Genomic DNA, 5,673 nt, shown 5'->3' on the forward strand with positions numbered 1-5,673 from the left:
ACATTTCTATGCCTATTTATGACAGTGTTTCTAGGGAAAACATATAATTCCCAATTATATAGAAAAAGTATATACATTCTTCCATACCTTTCAAGTGATTGTAATGCAGGTGGTTCACACAGAACACATTTGTAACAATTTTAACGGACTGTAACTCTCAATTAAAATTCTAAGTTTATCGAATAATAAACATCATCTTTTGAAGAACACATAAAACTCAGTAACAATTTCAAATCATGATAGAAAGTGCTTCCTGCAAAATGCTAAAGCTTAACCGACATGAAAATAAATCTAGAGCCTTCGTCTGTCCCTACAAACACAAAGCCATAACCCCAAGACTGATTCGCTAAGACAGTGCACTGTAAACTACAATACCCAGAATACCCTTCCCGTCTGAACGCTGGGAACAATCGGAAAAGGAGGGGAAGAATTGTGCGTATAGAGAAATAAGTGTCAGGACTCCATCTCCCACAATCCTCGGTCTTCACTTGTGTCTCTCCGCCAATTTCAACATGGGATTCCCTACAGGAAGAACAGCCTCAAGCGACCTCAAAATACATTTCCCATGAAGCCATGGGCTCGGGCCTCCGGCTTCCCTGGTGACTAGTAGCCAATAGGAGACGCCGCAGTGGGCACCGGGTGGGTGAGAGTCCAGCCTTGGGCCGGAGTGCTGGGCCTAGGCCTGGTAGCGCGAGGCGGGCATTTCGGAAGAGAGTGGCGCGGCGTGGGGCCCCACGAGGGCACTACGCGCCCAGGAGCTGCCGCGTCGGCCCGATTTTCCGCGGCTGTATAAGGACTAGCGCTTCGGTAGCCGGGGAGCTGGAGGTCAGAGAGGCAGAAAGCCCGAGTGGCCTTGGCTGGGGAATGTGGGACTGAGGGGGCCTAGGGAGGAGGGTGCTTCCGGGGCCGCGGTCCTCAGCGCCTAACTCCGCCCAGCTCTGCCTCTGCCGGGGAGGGGGTGTCGGGAGTGGGAGTCGGGGGTGGGCTTCTGAGCTCTAGGCGCCTGCTCTCTTTGCTCTTTTTTTTTTTTTTTTTTTGGTCCAACTCGCCTGCTCTTTTTCTTTCACAACGCCGCCTGGCTGCGCCTCCTCAGAGGTCTGAAGTTAGGGTTCGAGTCCAGGGTTTTGCCTAGGTGGTATCTGGACTCTAATTCATACTGCAGGAGTTGGGTGATCTCTCTCCTCTTTTTCCTCAATTTGTATTTCAGGTTTGGGCACACAACCCTCCCTACGCTACACTCCCCATTTCCTCTGGGGCGTGAAAATTCCTTGCCACGCCCAGGGAAAGTTTTTTCAAACTTTCTCTTTTTGCCTTCTTAATTGATCACCATCTTTACCGACTCCTCAGCCACCTGCCACTTACCCCACCACGTCTTTGGCGTGAGAAGGGTTTCTCCTCAATTTCTAGAACGGATGGGAAGCAAAAGAGGGAAGGAATCTTGCTTTTGAGAAATGGGTGTTTAAGGTTCAGTACAGGGTTCTGGTCAGAGTAAAAGGCAAGTTCCACCGGTTATAAAAACACAGTGCTTTAGGGGTTTCGAGCAAAGACTCATAGCACTAATGTTGACAAACATTTAGGGGGCACACCAACTACAGAATAAAGGAGATAGTGTGAAACAGACTGTATTAATCATTGTATTATTACAAACACGTGCAAAAAATGCTAAAGGGGTTAGTGGAAAAGCATACTGATGGGGGTGGTGAGTTAATCTATGGAAGTTCAAGCCTAATCCAGGAAATGCTGAAGCCCTCATCCAGCTTTCAGGCTTTGTGAAGAAGGTGAATTTTAATTTGGGCTCCAGTGGAGTACAGGGGATTTGAAGTGGTCAAAGAGGAGAGAGAAAAGCTTCCTGATACTGAGATTGCAGTTTGAGAAGGGTGGTCAGAAGAGGGAGCACTCTGAGACAGGTGGGCTTGCCTCATTGGAATAAAAGATGTAAGCAGGAAATAAATAGGGTTGAGAAGCTTGGGGTCATAATAACATGACACTTTGAAACATACACATAGTTTGGATATTATTCTGTATCAAATAAAAATGAAGGCAAAAATTAAGATTGGATGATTTTTCTTTTCATCCTAGGGAACCTGATTTGAGATCAATTCTTGGAGAACACAAAGAAGTGTGATGGTATGTTCCAGGTGTGAGTTTAAATCCAAGAAGAAGCTTGTCTTGCAGATGTTTTGTTTGTAGCTATTCTTAGCTACAGTCTATAGCTGTCAATTTTAAAGCCTAGAGACATCAATTTATTCTTAAGAAATGCATTTGCTATCCCTGTGCATCACATTATCTGAACTGTAGTCATCTCATTGGGTGACAATAATGACTGCTATTTATTGAACCCACATAATGTCCTAGTCATCATCATAAATACTTCATTGCATTATCTTAAGAGTGTTATGAAGTAGGTACTATTCCTGTCTTTTTCTGGAAGAAAAGACCAAAATGCACAGAAGTTAAACAATCCACTTAAAGTTACATAGATTATAAGTTGGGTTGAGGTTTGAGTGTACGGATTTCTGACTCCAAAGCTCATGCTCTGTTCAACTTGGTTTGCTACTCCCAATGTTCATTTTTGTTCTTGACTTTCCAGTTGTGGTAAGGAGAGATTATTGTGAGGTATAGTTGATCATCCTGGCCAAAAACCAAGTGATTCACTTCAAATTTCTATGTCAGAATGTGTTTTCTGTAAAGTAGCTGCTAAAACCAAATTAGCTTAACTGCCATTGCCACTGTAGCTAATTGTGTCTGCCAAAACTATAGTCAGTATGGCTATTTCTGAATTAGATGATTCTCTTTATAAAACATATCATACCTCTAAGCTATTTGGACCTGGAGAGTACTTTGGATTTATTTTATTTTAGCTTTTTCAAAAAGTTACCTTGGACCCTAGATCTCTTTCATGACCTCTGCCCACATGAAGTATTGGGGAAACAGTGAAGTACAAGGCGTGAACTCTTCCTGGGGTCTAGTTGGGGAGCTAGATGCCCACAGTTCTGAGATACTGTAGTGTGTAGTACAACAGAGATGAGTACAAGGTGCTATGGAGTGATAAAGGGAGGTGTGACTCACCGTAAGGGAAACTCAGGGAGAAGGCTTCCACGAGGAAGTGACATGACAGATAGGTTTTGAAGGATAGTGAGTTTGCCCCAGGCAGGGTAGGAGTGGAGGGGAGGCATTCCAGATAGAGGAGTCAGTCTGTGAAAGATGTGTGGCTGTATAGGAGTAGGACATGATCATTCAATGTGGAAGACTTCAGCATGGCTGGAGTGCAGATTATTTAGGAAAAGGAAGGTATAATAGGTAGGAGAAGAGTCTGGAAAGATAGGTTGGGGCTGAGTTGCGAAGAACCTTGATTGCAATGCTAAGTTGGAATGCACCCCCATAGGTCAGTGGTTCTCAAAACGTAGGGCATCTGCCAGTGGTAGTTACATTGTACTCCCACAAATATTTTAATTTTACTAGTTACATATTCAAATATGTCTTATAAAGCATAAAACTGAACCAAGTCATCACATCTAAGGCTACTTTCGATTTTACTTCATAAAAATAGAAAGTGATCCAGTTTTCAGCTGATTTAAAGACAAATATTAAGTAATTATAGTACATGGTAATATGTACTATTATTGTGAATATGGTAAAAATCACTAAGTAATACTCAAATGACTGAGTATGTGAGAAGTGCTGCTTGTAGGCCATAAGAAACCATTAACATGTTTTAGAGAACCACGATCAGATTTTTACTTTAAGGACAATGACAGGAAGGATACAGTGGAGGTGGACGTGACTGGAGGCTGCTACTCTTTTCCACAGAGAGACAATCAAGACCAGGAGGGAACAGATTCAAGAAACATGTAGGAGGTAAAATTATTAGGACTTGGTGGATGTTAGTATTATTAGGTCAGTGTTACCAGAATTATTTTAAAAGTCTGCATGCCCCACTTGCCACTTGTCCTTTATATTCTATGGTGAGCAATAATATTGCCAAAACATGCTACATTTCTATGTTCATTAAGATGACAGTGGAAGCTATAGTTACCACTCAAGTGTGGATTTGGATTATACACAACATCCTTCCCACCGTACTAAGTGTCCTTGAGAGCAGTCGTACAAATATTCAAGGCACTGATTAGGAATATGAGTATGATCTGTGGCCCTTAGGCATCCAAGAAACTCCTCAGCCTTTAAGATTCAGCTCATATGTTAACACCTCTGCAAAGCCTTCTCAACAACCCCTACCCATCCTACATGAATGCACGCAGAAAGCAATGTTAGGTCTCTGGCTTCCATAAGACTCTGCACTTACCTCTGTCCTAGCCTGTACCATACTGTAGTATGTCGGTCTGTGGATATTTCTGTGCTTCCCACTAGACTGTGAGCTCCTTGAGGGCAGGGACCAGGTTTCATTCATCCCCATACCCATAGCATCCAGAACAGACTTGACACATAGTAGTCACCTAATAAATGGTTATTGGGTTAAAATAATTGATAAACAGATTTGCATGAATATAAATAGGGACTTTGGTAGCACAGACGGCCAAATGCTATGAAAAGACTAGCTGTTTGCCACATTTGCAACTTTTGCTGAAGAAAGCAGTAAATTAAAGTGCCCATAATTTCACTAAAGACCTATTTTTTCTCTCTTTTCTTCACTCTCCCCTGTTTATCTTACCTTTTTCTTTCTCATCACTTACGTGTCCAGACACCTGTTCCTTAGCCCATTGCTTTGCTTCTCTTGACAGAATTCACTTTCCTCCTGCCCTGATACTTTTCCAGGAAACATTCCTCCTTCTACCCACCCAAGTCCAGTGCACTTCATCCTTGACATCACTCGCAGATGCATCTCCTCCTACTCATAGACTCTGCTAGTTGATACAGCTCTTCTGGAGAGCAATTTGTCACTATGTATCAGAAACCTTAATGGAATATAGCTTTTAACCTACCACTTCAACTTCTAGGGCTCTATGCTGAGGAAACAATCATGATGTTGTGAAAATTTAATACTCAAGACATCTGTCCCAGAGTTGTTTATACTAATAGCAACAACAAAAAAAGAACATCTTAAATGCACAATACTAGGGATTTGAATGAAATCAATTGTGTTACATTTATAGAAAGGATTACTAAGTAGTCTTAAAGTTGATTTTACCAAACAATATTTAATGAAGTGGAAAATTGTTTTTGATATACTAAGGAAAAATTCCCATCATAAAACTCTCACTACAGAGTGGCAGATCCCAGTTTAAAAACAAACACATATCACATATACACACAAACACACACATCTGTGTAGACATATATAGGAAAAATCCTGTAATGTTAAACACACACAAAAATATTAATAGGGGTTTGCTGCAAATGGTAAGATTGTATATGACTTCTACTTTTAACCTTTTGCATATTTTTATTTTCTAATCTACAATACATTTGTTAATTTTTAAAAAGTTATTTTGGCCAGGCACAGTGGCTTAAACATGTAATCCCAGCACTTTGGGAGGCCAAGGCAGGCAGATCACCTCAGGTCAGGAGTTTGAGACTCACCTGGCCAACGTGGGGAAATGCTGTCTCTACTAAAAATACAAAAATTCGCTGGGAATGGTGGTGTGTGCAGCAGAGGTTGCAGTGAGCTGAGACCACACCACTGCACTCCAGCCTGGGTGACAGAGTAAGACTCTA

General features: G+C 41.9%; 1 protein-coding gene across 5 annotated transcripts in view; it reads left to right on the plus strand.

Moving 5' to 3' along the window:
* The first annotated feature begins 498 nt into the window (after window positions 1-498).
* Window positions 499-5,673, plus strand: part of ENOX2 (ecto-NOX disulfide-thiol exchanger 2) — a 283,137-nt gene continuing 277,962 nt past the window's right edge. For 2 of the 5 annotated variants that reach the window (XM_037731045.1, XM_037731047.1), the window contains exons 1-2: window positions 499-639; window positions 2,080-2,127. The gene's annotated coding sequence lies outside the window, so the exon portion shown is untranslated. Of the gene's footprint in view, window positions 826-2,079; window positions 2,128-5,673 lie in introns of all 5 variants that reach the window. The other 3 variants (XM_017507503.2, XM_017507504.2, XM_037731046.1) reach the window with 3 other exon arrangements.

The sequence above is a fragment of the Cebus imitator genome, unplaced genomic scaffold (assembly GCF_001604975.1).
Source record: "Cebus imitator isolate Cc_AM_T3 unplaced genomic scaffold, Cebus_imitator-1.0 Scaffold376, whole genome shotgun sequence".
Lineage (NCBI taxonomy): Eukaryota > Metazoa > Chordata > Mammalia > Primates > Cebidae > Cebus > Cebus imitator.